At 34.0% G+C, this 18,867-nt stretch overlaps 1 protein-coding gene across 3 annotated transcripts in view; it reads right to left on the bottom strand.

The window, feature by feature from the left end:
* Nucleotides 1–18,867, bottom strand: part of LOC145246703 (uncharacterized) — a 379,705-nt gene that overhangs the window by 249,149 nt on the left and 111,689 nt on the right. The window contains exon 1 of one of the 3 annotated variants that reach the window (XM_080108434.1): nucleotides 9,493–11,447. The exons of the other annotated variants lie outside the window; for them this stretch is intronic. The gene's annotated coding sequence lies outside the window, so the exon portion shown is untranslated. Of the gene's footprint in view, nucleotides 1–9,492; nucleotides 11,448–18,867 lie in introns of those variants that run through there. 3 annotated transcript variants of the gene reach the window in all.

The following is an 18,867-nucleotide window of genomic DNA, read 5'->3' as shown; positions in this document are numbered from 1 at the left end:
GTTCCAAATAGCCAGGATCGAATTTTCACTTTTAATTTTAAGAAATTTCATTTTTTCAAGTAGTTTAGGTATTATGTTAAATAATTTCAAATTATATTGACTTCCGATAAAATAATATTCTTAAAATGTTAATTAAATTTCGAATGTACTGCCTTGTTTTATACTTTACTAACGGAATGTTTAGAAATTCCACAGCAGCATCTTTCATATGTAATATAATGGGTGCTAGGCATTCTGTGGACGTTGGGCGTTAATGGATACCACGCGATATTATTGTAGCCGTTTTATTAAAGCTGTAAACGCATTTATCTACATAATCTGGTTAATATAGTGCCAGAATATCTCTGATCATTACAGTTTATTTGTAATATCCTTATAGGAGTCTGTGACATATTTCCATTGTATGGACGCACAGTACGAACGGAAACCCCACGATATCATTATACGATCTTTAGACATAAAAAAGTACTGCCCTTGGATACTAACCTGAAAACCAAGGAGGTATATTTTAGTTTCACATCCAGCTAATAATTGACATCATTATGCATTTTTTAAAATTTTATATTTCGTATTTGGTGATCGGGAGATCCTATTTATTTAAAAGGAGGATAGAAGGTGATAACATGCGACGAACATTAAATTAGCGTATTAATATACTATTAATTTAATGGCAGTAGTCGGTTCTTGCCTTCTATCGTTCTTTTTAATAAATAAATTCTCCCGATCAAATAATCGTAACGTACGTACGTATGTACCTTTAACGTACGTACGTACACGTACGTACGTTAAAGGCACTACGTTATTTATATATAAATTTAAGAGTAACATTCTATTGCAGCGATTGTTGTGGCGCTCACCTTACGATTAACAAAGCAATTCTTAATTTAATAGGATATACATCTGAGCGTTATGCACAAGATATGTACACTTGACAGTTAGTCTGGAGTGTAACCACTCTCTTTATTTTTTCTATTTATTTCGTTTCCAGAAAAGAACAACTCTTCTATGTCCAGAACATAAAGCCACTTGTTCTCTATTTCAACATAAATATTCTTAAGTTTTATGGAAAACTAGTATTTGTTTTTATATGTACATTAATGTGTGTTGCTATTTAAAATCTTAAATGATATGGCAACTATTGATTAATTCCGACGTCATAAAAGATATTAAAAGCAATATAGGGTAATTACAGTTATTCATTTATATTATAATTTACTTCATTGTTCAATTATTACTTGTTTGACAAAGCAACAATTTATTTCAAAATCTACATTTTACAATAAATTAATGTTTAATTTTTAAAAAAATAATTTTATGAATTGATATTTGTCATCTATATAGTATTAAAAATATTATACTTAAGCAAGAGAAAAATTCAGGATGTCCTCGACGGTCGTAAATATAAACAATATGATATAAATGCGTGAATTCCTCAGGGGTCTATCCTCGGATCTTTATTATTCTTGATATTCATAAATGACCTCCCTGATAAAATTGCCTCTGAGATGGGTATATTTGCTGATGGCATCATGCTCTATAACAAGCATAACGGGAAAACAAATGAACACATATCTAAGGAAATGGCAGAAACACTAGAGGTGACCTCCATCTGTAGTCGAATGGGGATAAAAATGGATGGTCACATTCAATGCTGCCAAGACTAAGCTTGTTTCCTTCAATAATTACAAGAAACCTTCACTATGACCAAAGGCAATGGTCAAGAATATATTTCCCGAAAGTATTTCCTTTACACCCTTCGGCTTAACGTTTACAGGGAACATGAACTGGAATAGATACAATGAGAGCATTGCGAAGAAGGTGGGCTCTCTGTACCATGCTAGAAACCTACGTACGCCTGCACGTATCCTGTACCTCTATAAGGCCACCATTCGCCCATGTATGGAGTATTGTTGTAACGTTTGGGCTGGTGCATCTGCTACCTCTCTCACTCCTGGACGAGGTTCAAGAGGGAGTCGCTAACCTAATAGGTCCTGAACTGTCATCTAAGCTTCAGCCTCTGTCCCATCGACGAAATGTTGCATCCCTTTGCCTGTCTACAAGTACTTTAATGATGAATGCTCTGGCGAACTACACGCACGTACCCCTTCGACGTAAATACCCCCGACAAACCGGACAAGCATCTAAATCACATCCCTTTCACAGTAGAGATCCGTAGGTATAAGAAAGCCGTTTACTCCAATTATTTCTTCTCCAGAACTACTTGACTTTTGGACTCCCTTCCGGGATTCTGCTTTTTCAACTGTACTGACATGTAGAAGTCCAAGTGTAATGTGAACAGACCTCTTTCTACTCATCTCCCTTCATAATATCCCTGAAACTAATGTCTCAGATAGTAGCCCCCTACTTGCAAAAGGCACTGTGCTTTGTTTGGTGTGAAAATTGAATTAAAAAAAAAATAAAATTCCAGGGGTCTTCTATTTTTTAAGTTAAGATTCTGAATATATATATATATATATATATATATATATTCATAAATTTGGACTATAGATGTTAAGATAGCGTAGTAGTGGTTCTGTATTTGCAGCTGTAACCATGTACTTAATATGTCTTTCCTTGAATGTTTATAAACGCACACACACACACACACACACACACACACACACACATATATATATATATATATATATATATATATATGTATATTAATAAAATAAACCTGAAATATAAATTTACAATGAAACACACCTATCTGTATAAATAAGCTCTACTCGATTAACGAGAGTAAACTATAAAATAAGTAAATAAGATAAATATTAAAGTTACCTCGGAACTTTATAACACTACTACATCAAGAAAGATTACAAACAGAGGCATGAGAGAGAATCATATGTAGACCATTGCATTAGTCGGTTTGTATGCGTGTCATGTAGATAAAGAGGTAACGCCATCAACTTTGAATGCTACAGTTTCGGTTTCGATTATAACTGATGGCGCATAAAAACTTTTTTTTCTTTTGAAATCATGAGTCTGTAATAATATATATACGAAATTTGGACAAATTAAAATATCATATTTAAGCGTATATATATATATATATATATATATATATATATATATATATATATATATATATATATATATATATATAATTCAAAAACATTCTAATAAATGCGTCTTTGAAGCATTTCTAGATGTATATCCAAAGAAACTCCGGTAGTTACCAAAAAGTGTTCAATGGTAAATAGAGCGTTATTATATATTATTTGTGCATGTAGTTACTTCTAAAATGAGGGTTACTTAAGTTTTGCATATCATGTGTTATAGATTGAAAAAGTGCTTTCTTATCTGAAATTAGCTTTTTATTCAGTATATAATACGTGTCGATTCAATTGTGTATTCTTCAGGCCAAACCACCTACACAACATTAGCACTAACACAACGATGAGGGAATGGTAGGAAAGTAACACTAAACACCGACAAATTTAACGGCATTGTCTTCTCTACATCTAATCGCTTCTTTTAACATTTTACTTTCTTTTTTGTTTCTATTTCATTTTTCTGTTCGCTGTTTTCTTCGTACGCGAGAAAGACATTCAAACATTTCGTATGGACTTAATAAAGTATAGATCGCAGAAGATGGAGAAATAGGAAAATATTCGATAAGGGAAGGAAAAGCGAGTCAATACCATAAAGACTAAATATGATACTTAGTTGTGTTCTACAAGAACATTAGACGTAGTTAGGAAGTAATGAACACCCCACATTTACTAGTTATAGTTCAAAATCTGGTAAATGTTTCGGTTCTGAAGAGAATTGGCAAGATGTTTGCATAAAAAAAACTCTCGCAACAAAACGACATACGCCTCCTTTAGATCTATCTATTTCTCTCTCTTTCTCTTCCTCTGTCCGTCCATATCTCTCTCTCTCTCTCTCTCTCTCTCTATATATATATATATATATATATATATATATATATATATATATATACATACATATAACTGTGTTTTTGACTTGTTAAACTTTGTGTAAATGATTAGTATTTTTAATCAGAAATGACCTTTCTGGACCCGGTAATGTAAACACATTTAAACATTAATTTCTGATAACTTGATAGTGTTCGCAATGATTTTAGATCTTAAGTTGCTGTCTACCGCTTTGAATGACGCTTTTCGATTTACTATATCTAGTTCCACCGAGGCAGTGGGCATTGCAATGCTCTTTGTGTAAACAAATTGAGCTAAGGTAATTGGACAATGTAAAAACATTGTTAATTCACTGCCTACATAACAGCCGAATAGCGCAATGGTTAGAAGCTCCGACTGTCGTTTGAGCGGTCGGGTTTCGTTCCTTGTTTTAGGTAGTTGCTTGTCTAGCTGCACTGATGAGCCGTGAAACAGCGATGCAGTGCTGTATGTGAATGACTATATATATATATATATATATATATATATATATATACATAATATATATATGTATTCAAGTATATATATACTTATACATATAAAGATAGTCATACATTTAGTTCTTTCGAAATATCTTCGCTATATATATATATAAATATATATATATAAGTATATATATATATTTATATATATATATATGCGTGTGTGTGTTTTATTTTTTATTACCGGTTTATCTGTTTGGTTACATATGTGTGTCTATATATGTTTGTGTGTTTATATTTTTATTAATATCTATATCTGTGTAATTGTATATACGTGTATAGGGGTAGATGCGTATATATGTGTATGTATGTATATATATGTACATCTACTTCTTACTGGAGATCTATATCTCCACATATATGTATATGCGTAGGTGTGTGCACATACATATATATATATGTGTCTATATATATTTTTGAGTGTATATATGTGTATAAGAGTTGTGTGTATGTGTATGTATCTGCATATGAATCCATGTATGTCTACATATACATTGTTTATATATATGTGTGTGTGTGGGGGTATGTTTCTGTATATGGATGTGTAGAAATGTACATATATATGTATATGTATGTATGCGTATTTGCGCGTGCGTTAACGTACGTATTATTAAAAAAAACACCCCACTGTAAACTGAAATTGACAAGTCGACGTATGGCGACTACGAAACCTTTAAATGAACTTTGTAACCGTCAAAAGACATGACATCTACACTGACCCTTTCCCTTTCTCTCTCTCCCTCTCTTTCCCTTCCGCTCTCCCTCTCTTTCCCTCTCGCTCTCCCCCTCTCTCCATCTCATCTACTTAATATGCCTTACGGAACAAGCAAAAAGCAGTTAAAATTTAACACCTAAAATTGAAACTCCCCCTCCTCTCCTTACCCCCCTCCCTTTTTCTTTTCTTTACCATCCTCTCTCCATCTCTCCCTCCCTGTACCATATATCTCCACCCACGCCTACCTGAATCTGCTACCGCCCCACACACAATACACTCTAATGTATCTTAACCCTCAAAACTGAAATATTGTCAATACCCGTCTCCCTCCCCCCCTTATTATCTCCTATCTCAACCCCCCTTATTTTTCGTATTTTTTCTAAAACCCTTCTTCCTAATACTAACAACCACTTCTGTAAAGTATGGCGAGGCTGTTAGAGCGTAAACATGGTCCAACATTTGAAACATATGCAAGCAAACAGATAAAACGCTAATAAAAAATAAAACACATATTTGCTCTGCAATAGTATTGAGCACTCTTTTCAGGTTTTTACTAATTGCCAGTCTTACCATATATATATATATATATATATATAATGGTAATAAGTATAACTTTGGCAGGGTACATTATTAGAACGGATATATCTAACTTATAATCTAATAAAAAAAAAAGCCCACATTCATCCTAGAAAAAAGAGAGTTACAAAACTTGATACCGGAAGAGATATACAGGATGCATAATGTCTTTTAAAACAGCACTTACTTTTCACACAGCAGGAATAGTAGGATAAATATTTCATATACTTGATAAGTATCAGTGCTGGTTCATATAACCACTTAACGAACTGAAGATATATAACGACCATACATAAAAATTAAGAAATTGATCCATTTTTAAAAGTCGCTTAATATTTGTTTCCAAAGTTTTAGACTTTCGGATGATAGAAAGTTATCACAATAAGTAATACGCGCTAGCCACCCTTAACCATAATGATAGCATTAGAACATCCACAGATATTCGCCAATAAAGCATAATAACGGATTAAAAACGAAGGAGAAAGCATACATTTAGAAATACAAAAAGTTTATTAATTCGGCAATTACAACATAATCCCGTTGATAGCAATCCTGGAAGATCCATGAGGTTGATTAAGAAACCAGTACGTGTCAAAAAAGACAATCTGAAATGTTATCTTCGAACATACCAAGAGTACTCATCGTTTGTGATGAGTAAAAATTGTGGCGGACCTGTACGAGAGTGCCCCCACCTACCAATACGCGTTTCCATAAAAAAAAACAACACTTTTTTCATAGATTACAGACTACACTATGATATCAATCAATAGCAAAAAAAAAAAAAAAAAAAAAAAAAAAAATCAATTCCTGACATTTAAGAAAGGGATTCACTTTCTCGTTATAACGGTCTACTTACTTGCTCCCTGACTTAATATACATCTCTTTACCGACATGTCACGTGATTACTCACGGTGAGATTTCCTTAAATTCCCTTGCAACAAACTATAAGAAATAATAAAAATAAAATAAAAAATAAAAATGTACCTTACTGATCCCGAAATATATATTTAAGCGTCTTTTAATACGGGACCAGTAGGCCGCATATTTTTATATTTATGTATTTTCAATAATTATCAAAGTTACATAAACACGAGAACTACATACATAAATAAAATGTCACCAGTCAGGTGACAGGTAGGTAAAAAGATGTACAGTAAGTCAGCGAGAAAGTATGTAGAGCGTTATAACGAGAAAGTGAACCCCCTTCTTAAAATTGTTAAACTTATTTTTTTATCGAACATTTTTTTTTACATAGGCGTCACCACTTATCAAGGCCGATCGGCCACTCAAGGATAAGGTTTTTTTTTCTGCTAATATAATATGTAAGTTTGCAATTTATGATAGTCATCAGAAAAATAGTTTAAAAAAGTGGAAAAAAAAAGCATTTGTGGGGGGGCACTCTCGTACAAGTCCGCCAAGATCTTATTTTTTTCTCAAGAAAAGCTAAAAGTAAATACCTTTATCAGGGTTTAATTTCTCAAATCAAAGAGAGTATCATGTATCACCATTCGCCCATGCATGGAGTATTGTTGCCACATCTGGACTGGTGCATCTACCACTAGTATCTTCTTCTTAGACAGGGTCCAAAAAAGAGTTGTTAATCTAATCGGTCTCACTATATCAACTAAGCTCCAGCCCCTGTCCCATCGCCGCAATGTTGCTTCACTGTGCCTGTTTTACAAATATCTTAATGGAATGCGTTCTTATGAACTCGTTTCACTTGTGCCTCCTGGACGTACATATCCTCGACAAACACGCTTAGCAATAACATCTCACCCCCTTCTTTGTTGATGTTCTTAAATGCCAGAAAGCTTTCAATTCTAATAGTTTCTTCTCTTGAACAGCTAGACTTTGGAATTCCCTTCCTGCTGCCTGCTTCGATCGCTGTACTGATATGCAGAAGTTTAAATATAACATAAACAAATATCTTGTTAATCTTTCCTAGTCATGGCCCCAAATAGTAGCCCCTTACGTGCAAGTGGCGATATGCTTTGTAAGCGGTGAACATGCGTAAAAAAAAAATAAAATAAAAAATAATATCTACCACTCTTTTCATATATCACAGGATTCGTAATATTCCGATTACCACCTACCGACATCTCAACCTATTAGACTACCATGCCTGCAGCATAGTCAGGAAATAGGTTAGCAAGTATAACCATAGAAATAAATTATATTTAAAAGTCGCCACACTTAGCACAATGAAAAATATGAAGAAGCACAAACTAGTTCTAGGGAGTAGGCGATTCATTTTACCATTACCAAGGATAAAATAAACTTTAATGAAAACATATTTAAAACGCAAACAATATGTGGATTCCCATCCGCGAAAAGTCTTTTCGGTATAAAGGTGGTATTAATTCAAGGAGGGGTATTAATGTATGATATATCTTTCGTCTTTATAGACACACTGTCTATACGTCTATGAAGTCAAAGCATCTATCAATATTTTTAACTCCTACTACTATCATTTTAGAGTGAATAGTTAGATATGTAAGCATATATATATATATATATATATACATATATATATAGTTAGTTAGATACGTAAGCATATATATATATATATATATATATAGTTAGATACGTAAGTATATATATACACACACGCAAACATATATATATATATATATATATTTATATGCACGTTCTATTATCGTGTCGTCGCATATACATCTATACATGCATAGAAATATTTATAGAAATGCATACGTTGATACATATATATATGGGCACTTGGTGAAACAAAAATATAATGATAGCAAGGGTGAAAATTGGAGAGAATTTAATTATTAAAGAGGACAGCTCAATGACGTATTTACATATACATATGTGTATTCCTATATATGTGTGTGTTTGAATGTGTGTGTGCGTGTGTGTGTGTATGTGTTAGCGTTCCTGTGTGTGTGGATTAGTGTCTGTGACTGTGTCTCCGTGTGTACATCCGAGTGTCTATACTGTAAGGTATATAATTAATAATGTTTCATTAAACAATGGTTTTGCTTGGTCAAATGTATTACATTAACTATATATATATATATATATATATATATATATATATATATATATATATATATATATATATATATATGCGTCATGGAGTTTTATATTCATGTGTATATCTATTATATACATTGTGGCATTACTCATATCTTTCAACTCTATAATTAGTTAGAATTTTTTTTTTTCAAGAAATGATCACAAGTTTTATTTTATTAGAAATACATTCACGAACACACACGAATATAAATATGTATATAACTAATACATATATATATATATATATATATATATATAGGTATACATATGTACACACGTATATATATACATTTATGTATGTATATATATAAATATGTACATACACACATGCACACAAAAAATATATACATATATTTATACACGCGCTCATATATATATATATAGACACACACATATGCACATATATATATATGTGTATACACTCACACATATATACACACACGCATGCATATATATATATATTTATATATATACATATATATATATATGCATGCGTGTGTGTATATATGTGTGGGTGTATACACACATATATGTATATATATATATATATATATATATATATATTTCGTTCTTATATTCTTGTCGGATTTTAATTAGACGGTCTTAATGTTGTTCTCATTTTTCGTAATACACGCATACACACACACACACACAGACAAACACCCATACACACACACACACATATATATATATATTAAATTATATTTTACAATAAATAATATCACATACAAATAATTATTTCATTTATTGTACTTACCTATGTGCGTTACTAAATGCGAACTCCTCATACGGACACGCTGCAACATTTGGAGAAATCCAACTCTTGTTAGAAAGTCTCTTCTCACAGAAAATGTTTTTATTTTTTTATTTTATTTATTTATTTATTTATTTTTACGAGGAAGAGAATAAAGTGTTTGGTGGTTGTGTTTCCTATACTTTTTGAAACTTAGTTATCGTCTTCTTTACTGAGCCATCGCATCTTTGGTAAATGTTTTCTGTCAACAACTTATATATAAACTTCAATAACGACTACTTTTTGTCAATCTGAAATGCCTAGTGTAAAACTCATGCACCACAATTATTATGGCGTCACCCTATTTTCATGAAGAAGTTTCTTCTATTTGTTTTGTGTTGATAAGTTGTGCCGTAACATTTGAGAAATATATGTTAAAATAACGACATAACTAATTGATATGGATGCTCCCTGTATGTAAATAAATAAATTAACAGATACAAAAGCATATATATTCTCCTGGGTTCCTCTTTACTTGCCTCCTCATCACGGTAGTGGTAGACACAAGCTCTGCTTGTAATGATTCCAGTTTCCTAGATAAGGGAACTCTTGGAAAATAAAAAGTGAGTAGGTCTTAAGGATTTCTCCGTCACTAACCGAGGACAGAAAAGAGGAATTGCATCAGCAGAACAGATACTACATTTTGATTATAATAATGTACGAGTAATTGCGATGTATATTAATTATTATGCAGTTCTACGTATTTACTATTGAGCACTTTTGAAATAAATAGTAGAAACATCCGCTAAAGATTTGGTTATATATAATTTTTCGATATATATTTATTGAGGCATGTGCGTGTGTATGCGTGGATGGCTGTTATTTAGGTGAGTTTTTATGGTGTTTATATATAAATAGTTGTGTGTATGTTTGCATGTAGTTTTGTATTAAGTGAATGAATTTGCTTATATGTGTGTAGGTTAATGTGAGAAGGAAGTGGTGTTCGTGTGTGTGAGTAACAGAGAGAATACAACGTGTGTTTTTTTTTACTTGCCTCCCCACGAGAGCAGAGTTATACACAAAGTTGTTTTTTTAATGTGACGGTGGGGGAGCTAGCTCCCCCCAAAGGGGAACTTTTGTTAGCAACAAAAATATTTTAAAAATGTATGTCATTAAGGATTTCTCCTCCGCTAACCGACAACACAAAAGTGAAGTGTAGCATCAGAACAGATACTACACTTTGATCCTGGCACGAAGGCCAAAGAGGGGGGCCGTTGTTCCTTCCTTGTCTTTCGGTTTTTGTTCCGCAAGAAGAGCTTTTGTATTTCGTTGGCAAACGCAGTTAAAACAAAAAAAAAACAAACAAAAAAAAATTCATAAATCCAAAATGTTGCCCAAATCATAAATATCTTGAATTTCCCCAAAATAGGGACTTTTGTGGGGGTTTTTCTCTTAACTCATTTTTCAGAGATATGTGGCATTCAGAAACTCCGAAAAAAAAAATGAATTCAAATTGTGAATATAAACAAAGGTGTGTGTCGCCGGGTACCGAAATCTGCCGAATGAGGGTCGGTGGCTTGTCGTGCGAGTCCCCCTCACCTCCTCAGCAACGGATACAAACGGGGATCGGCGGAGACTGCAGTGGTAGCAGGGTCTTCAGTAGAACTCGACACTGATTACTGCCGAAAGCAGCTGCGATTTGAGATAGCCAACCATAGAGAAAGAGAGAACAGGCAACGGCAGCAGCAGAGGGGGTATTAGCAGGAGGAAGAGGAGGGGGAAGAAGGAGGAAAGGGATAAGAGCGAAGAAGGAGAGGGAGGGTTACATTTTAAGAAAATCAAACGCAGAGTCAATTCGAAAAAAGAGAAGTTTAAGAAGTTTAAAACGAAGAAAACAATGAAGAGGAGTCATGTACACATAAGAGAATACAGAGGAAACGGATGAGGAGGGTGAAGTTGTAGTAGTAGTAGTAGTAGAGGGCGAAATAGAAGCTGGTGAGTGGTGAGGAGTATTCACAAGAAGTAAAAAAAATAAAAAAATAAAAAGCGGATAAGGGGGATATGCAAGAAGAAGAAGAAGAGGGAGGAGGAGAAGAAGATACGGCGAATGTACAAAATTAAAAAGAAGAAGAAAGGGGAGAGATGGATGTTTAAGAAGGAGAAAAAGGAAGAGAAAAGCGGATGAGATGGGTGTACAAGTAAAAGAAGAAAACGAAAAGAAGAAAAAAGAGAGAGAAAAAAATAGAAAACAAGAAAACCAGCGGATGTAAAAGAAAGACAAAATGGAAGAAGAACAACACGAAGTAAAAAATGAGAAATGAGCAGGTGAGAATGATGTAGAAGAACCATAAATAATAGAGAAAGGAGAACAACAACAACAAAAAAAAAGAATACAATGCCGAATAAAATAACGAAAAAGATCGTGAAAAATTTAAGACAAAAAAAATGAAAAAAAAAAAAACATGAAAGGAGTATGTGAACATTCAAGAAAGCGGAAAATTTAGTTTGATGAAGAAAAAAAGAAACCGAAAAAAGAAACTGAAATGGAAGCGAAAAAGAAGAAGAAGAAGAAGAAGAAGAGGATGAATAATAATAATAATAATAATAATAATAATAATAATAATAATAATAATAATAATAATAAGCAGAAGAAGAAAAGGAAAGCGTTAACATTCAAAAAAGAAAAAGAAAAACGAAAAGAAAAGAAGGAAAACTCACTAAAGCGAAAAAATAATAAGATCACACAAATAGAAAGAAAGAATTAAAGGCACAAATAAAAACAAAGAAGAAACAAAAGCATTCAGAATAAGAAAAAAACGAAAAAAGAAAAAATATAAACAAAGGTAACTTTTTCGCTAGGAATAAAGTGTACTATCTGTTCTGAGGCTACATCTAGTTCCTGCTGCTATCAGATCAGGCTGTCTGAAGATATTGCATTCCTGAGACGAAATGCACCTAACATTGACGCTTTTTCTTTTCTGCCTCCTTTTGCAAAACTTAATTACGTTCTGCAAAACAAAAAACAAAAATAACAACCCACTTCTCCCCCCTTTTCCCTCTTCCCATTTCTCCATTCTCTTTCCATCTCCCTCACTTCCTGACTAGTTTCCTTACTACAAATGTACCAAACATTAATACCATAACCATCTTCCCACTCCCATTGCAAAACTCATTCATGTTCTGCAGGGCAGGGAACAAAAACGATAAAATATACTATAACACAACAACTGCAGGGCAGGGAACAAAAACGATAAAATATACTATAAAACAACCAAACCAAACACTACAAACTAGCGATTGAAGATACAATAAGCTTAAAGAATAAAAACCTTTTACAAAATAACTGGATGCAAAATGAATACTATTTCCAAAATAATTGGATTCGGCATTAAATAGCCCGAAAAGGGCTGATATGACTTAAAACAACGAAACGAAACCAAATGCAACTAGTCCATTCTGTCCTCAGTCAATGTATGAGAAATCTTTCTAGACTGAGAATTACCTAACAGGTCCACCCTTCTGGGTCTTGCCAACCGGCTTTCGGCTGGGGCAAGTTTATTGTTTATTACCTGAGGCGCCTATACAGAGGAATGCCGATAAGGATGCCCAGGCAATGTTTTGCTTGGCCAGCGTGCCCTTCCTTAGGGGCGCTGGCTGAACATCCCACTTTCCGACCTTGTGTCACATCACGCTGAGGTGGGTAGCATGTAAATATTAACTTTTGTTTTTGTTTCAATCCAAAATGCCTCTGTTAGGAGGCGGTGTTTATTTTCTTTTATTAAAACGCGACCTTGCCTCTTACTCTGCCCTCGTATAGAGACAAGTAAATAAGAACCACTAAATAGATATAAAAATAAACGTGAAAAAAAAGTTAGATACAAAATGGAGGTAAGCAGGTAGAGATTGATAGGTAGTGCAAAAGTTACAAAAAGGAAAAAGAGGGAGGCCTTGAAAATTTTAATAAAAATATGTAAAATTCAAAGACTGGGGGGTGTAGATGGGGATTTTTCGACAAAGAAAATTAATAATAAGGGTTAACGGATACGGGGGCGGAGATGGGTGGCAGAAATGATGACGTTCCTTACAGCGCATCAATCTAATTGACTCAAACGGTACTTCTCAAAATACTTTGAATTCAAATCTCTGAAATGAAAACGAATGAATTCGCGGGGGTGGGAGGGCATCAAATATTTTAATATCCATAAAAAAGTCGAAAATCTATTATCTTGATTTCTTGATTTTTATTGAATCGATATTTTTTCGATGAATTTAATGGATCTAGTACAGATAAGGTCTTTTTGTATTTACGTCTCTTTTGTTCTATCATTTTGTTTATAATTTGACCTTATTCATTAAAACTGAACGTTTATCATAAAACAGAAGAGCATTTTTTTAATAACCCTGAAAACAATGAAACAGAAGATCACCGTTGAAAAAAAAAAGTTTTATAAAACGTGCTCAATAATTTCAAACACGACGGATAATCTCATCTCTACCTTATAAACATTTTCTCACAGAAAAAAACACTGTTGGTTTTCCCTATTCCAATCATTTTTTTTCCTATTATAATCTTTTAAATATGGAGACACATTTTATGAATAAGCAATGATGAAGCTACCCCAATCCTTAAAACATTTTATGTGTTCATTCTGTTTCTAGAGCTAGTACAAAAATTAATTGTAAATCAATTCAAAATCATTCAAACGCACAAATTTTCAACGTTATGTAGATTGTCTTCATAATTAGACGGCTAGTATTGCAGTTTTTTTAGGTAGCAGTTCTATCCTGAATTCCCTTGTGGATAGACACCCCTCAAGTTGTCTTCTACTATGAATTAATTCCGGCATTTCTTATTAACAACTAGCGGGGGTACCCGGCGTTGCCTGAGTGTTTGTTTCCGGGACGGGGGGAGTTTTAAAAAATGTTATGGTCGGTAAGTAGGAAGGATCAAACCCGGAGTCATGAGTAAAAGTAGGAAAATAAAGTGTGAAAAAAACAAACATCTGCAACGTTAACAGTTCGGCCACCAAGAAAAGTCCATTCCAGTTGTTTAGGAAAAAAAAAAAAAACGACTACGGTAGGTCGGCGCGAACGTAAAAATATAATGTGAATTGTCCAGCACGCTAACCACTACGCCACAGAGCACTGCAGCTTAGTTTAGTGATTTTAAATAACTTCACATGAAAGAACTACGAAGCCAAACCGGTGTTCTCTTCTCAACTGTTCCTTGTGAACGATCCCCAAACGGTGTTAAATTGTGGCAGGGAGAGGAGGAATTTATTAGAGAGCAAATATTTTACCACTTCCATTGATCTTAACCGATTTTGGCCGTGACTTCTCAGCAGAAAAAGTATAGAAATCTAAGATTATCGAGGAATTTGAGAAATAATAAGCCTATAACACACCTCAGATATTGTTCTGCCGTTTGTGCATATTATATTTGCATGAAATATCCTGATTTTTAATCCTATTAATGTCAAAATCAGACGGGAAAAATGAGTTCATTTTATTTATATAGATAGCGGGGGTACCCGGCGTTGCCTGAGTGTTTGTTTCCGGGACGGGGGGAGTTTTAAAAAATGTTATGGTCGGTAAGTAGGAAGGATCAAACCCGGAGTCATGAGTAAAAGTAGGAAAATAAAGTGTGAAAAAAACAAACATCTGCAACGTTAACAGTTCGGCCACCAAGAAAAGTCCATTCCAGTTGTTTAGGAAAAAAAAAAAAAAACGACTACGGTAGGTCGGCGCGAACGTAAAAATATAATGTGAATTGTCCAGCACGCTAACCACTACGCCACAGAGCACTGCAGCTTAGTTTAGTGATTTTAAATAACTTCACATGAAAGAACTACGAAGCCAAACCGGTGTTCTCTTCTCAACTGTTCCTTGTGAACGATCCCCAAACGGTGTTAAATTGTGGCAGGGAGAGGAGGAATTTATTAGAGAGCAAATATTTTACCACTTCCATTGATCTTAACCGATTTTGGCCGTGACTTCTCAGCAGAAAAAGTATAGAAATCTAAGATTATCGAGGAATTTGAGAAATAATAAGCCTATAACACACCTCAGATATTGTTCTGCCGTTTGTGCATATTATATTTGCATGAAATATCCTGATTTTTAATCCTATTAATGTCAAAATCAGACGGGAAAAATGAGTTCATTTTATTTATATAGAAGAGATGAGAAATCGGGAGCTTCTTCACAAAGTTTAGAACAACAGTACATTGTTATTGCGAGTTTTGCTATTAAAACGATTTAAGGGGAACTATTTTGCCCAAATTCTTGTAGTTGCAGTATATCAATATGTTTTTCATCGTATTTTATATAATATTCACATTCGGCTTAAAATAAAATGGAGACCTCACAGCATTGATGTTGGGACCCAATTTGGAGTCGCGACCCACAGGTTGGGATGCATAGCTCTATTCTATTGTCAGTTACATGCATAGCTGGCCTTTGAATTCCCTGAAAACTCTACGAACGTGCAGAAATGTCACTATCATTTGAATAAATATTTTCTCGTACAACTCCCCACCAAGATAGCTTACTTATAAATGTGGTATTTACCCTTCAGATGTGTGATATGTATTAAGGTGTGGAAGTGTTGGACTGAGCTCAAATCTTAGAATTAGTTTTATAAGTCATTCTCAACAAAACCCCGAATTCTCTCATGACAGAAATAACTTCTTTTTTTCTGTTCTCCCTATTAGTATCAATATTAATAAGTTTTCGGGCATCTCGAAAACTTCTTACGTAAAATGCCATGTTTTTACTTCTTGGCTATGTAGTCGTGAGGTTTTTTTTTTACGTTGACTGGGCATAGGTGCAGCGGATTTGTCGGCTCTCATTATGTTAAGGTCCTTGTAAAAATATCACGCGATAAAAACTAGCAGCGATGTAACGGGGCATAGAACTTAGAAGACAATACATTACCTCTTACATTATAGACTCTCGTTGGAGCTTCTCCGAGAAGGTGAGATGGACGGTTGGTGCACCATCCCAGATCTGGCAACAGTACTTTATGCATGGTGAAATAGCAGCTTTATAAAATACAGGATGATGCTGGATTTTTATAATCTGGCAATGACTTCTTGTGCAGCAGACCTGGCAGTATCTGGTATGTATATAAGACAATCTAAGCTTATATTACCTAAGAATGCTAGACTAAACTGAAGGTGGACTTTCAGGAAGAGTAACGATCCGTAATTGAAATCAGAAGTAGTTAAGGTTTATTATAATTGTAAAAGGACAAAGTGTAAATATAATCATAGATTGCTATGTTCCATTATAGACAGGTGGTTTTCTGAGAATTTAGCTATTGCTTTTGATATTTATATTTTTATTTCATCGATGAGAAAAAAAAAGGAATTGTTTCATTATACAGAATACCAATCTCGGACGCGGTTGCATAGAAATTATAAAGGTTCAAGGATTCACCTCCGGGGCATACACGCACCAATGTGATGAGTTTTGATGTCCAATCATCGAGAACGGCCTTGAGCGATCTTTAAACTAAGAAAAATCTAATTATAAAATATTCGCCCAGGAATACCGCACCAATTAATTTTCTTTCGGCGATCTTTCAAAAGATATATATTACGCTACTATTCTAGCTAAACCTGTCTAATTTACTGGATGTAATACGCATTCAGATATGACCATTAGAATATCTACATGAGAACGGGATTAACTACATCCATACTGTTAGCTAGGTTAAGGATTATTGCTAGATTAATTATTGATTAAATAAATTAGAGAAGAGCGGGAGGAGACATATGGGTTGACAATTTTGCGGACCAGTTATTTAACTAGAGTTCTCGAACACGGGTACACCAGAGGTATATTCCCAGCTCTTAAGGAAGTAAGATTCGGCAAGGTATAATTTTAGAGTTAGATGAGGACTGAGGCGTGAGTCACAAAGTATTTTTTTATGACTAGCAGTGATAAAATTAGGTTCAGAAGCTTTTGAGATGTCAAGTTATTTTATGATATACTAGCAGGGGTACCCGGCTTTGCCCGGGTGTGGTGAGGTGTGTGTGTGAGGGGGGCGGGTAAATCCAAACAAGATGGAAAATAATAAGCGAGCGTGATAACCCTGTTTAAATATTATAACAAAAAAAATACAGCGAACGTGATGCAAAATAAAGAGTAAACGGACGATGTAAAAACTTCTTTAAAAAGCCGGAAAAACAAAAACAAAAACAAAAAAAAGCGAACGTGATGGAAAAATAAAAAAATAAAAACGAAGGAAATAATGGCATTAAAAATTGAAAAATTGGAACAAAAATATCTGGTATCGGCTCAAACATGCAACTAGACGCTGCTATTATAACAACTGGTCTATGACCGCGTAAGTGAAATTAGGTCGTTTTTTTATATTTAAACTAATTCAAGAAAGAACGTTTTTGTGCATGCGTGTTTGGCTAAATTGTCATAAACGAAAAATGTTTTGCTACCTCTCCCAGTAGAAAAGTGTCCAGTTGATCGCGAAGGAATCAATGTTTCTGATATTTGTCGTCTTAAGGTTCGAGCTTCACAATGATACTGATGTCGTGAAAACCCGTCGCCTCAGAGGAAAGGTTTTGCGAGACATACAAACATTCATATATACATACATTAAAACAGACAGGTGAGATTTATATTATAGAGTATCCGGGGTGCCCGGCGTTGCCCGGGTGTTTGGAGGTGTGTGTAGAGTAAAATAAAAAAAAGAGTTGTAGTAGGCAGTTGGGCTAGAACCCGTACCGCGAAGGAGGAAAAGAACGTGAAAAAACGTGACGTTTTTATGTTGCGCCCATCGCCAAACCGAAAGTTACGAGTGTTTAAATTGAGTCTAGTCAATCGCAAAGAGTGATGAATTTCAAAAATATTGTCGAAAAAAAGCGACCCCTCTCTGTAAAAGGTGTTTACTTGAGAGTGAAGATATTAATGGTTTTATCCAATTTTTCGATATTTGTCGTCCAAAGGGTCGAGCTTAAAAACGATATCGATCTCGTAAAAATCCGTCGCCTCTGTCGAAAATTTTAGGCAGTCATACAAACATAATACACACATACATATTTTAAACAGACAGGTGAGATTTATATTATATATAACATGAAAGAGATGATTAGATCATTGAGTGGTATTGCTGTCGTTAGTAAGAACTTTTGAAGGAAATGATTTGTAAACCTTAAGGGAAAGTTAAGTCTTATTCGTTGCTGTGCAAGTGATTATGGGTGATTATTATAGATTTTGCGGAAATAGCTGGTTCATAATTTCTTAGATTTCATGTGCTTTCATGTAATATTTATATTCGTTCATTAAATTTCTTATATTACACTCTCAGATTGGGTCTCTGTCGCTATAGTTTTATGTATATTTATAAGTGCTTATTATGGTTGGATCGCTGTGATG

Source organism: Euprymna scolopes, chromosome 24, assembly GCF_053919585.1.
Source record: "Euprymna scolopes isolate OS-2025 chromosome 24, ASM5391958v1, whole genome shotgun sequence".
NCBI classification, from domain to species: Eukaryota; Metazoa; Mollusca; class Cephalopoda; order Sepiida; family Sepiolidae; genus Euprymna; species Euprymna scolopes.
The sequence above is the reverse complement of the archived record's forward strand: the minus strand, read 5'-3'. Positions and strand labels throughout refer to the sequence as shown.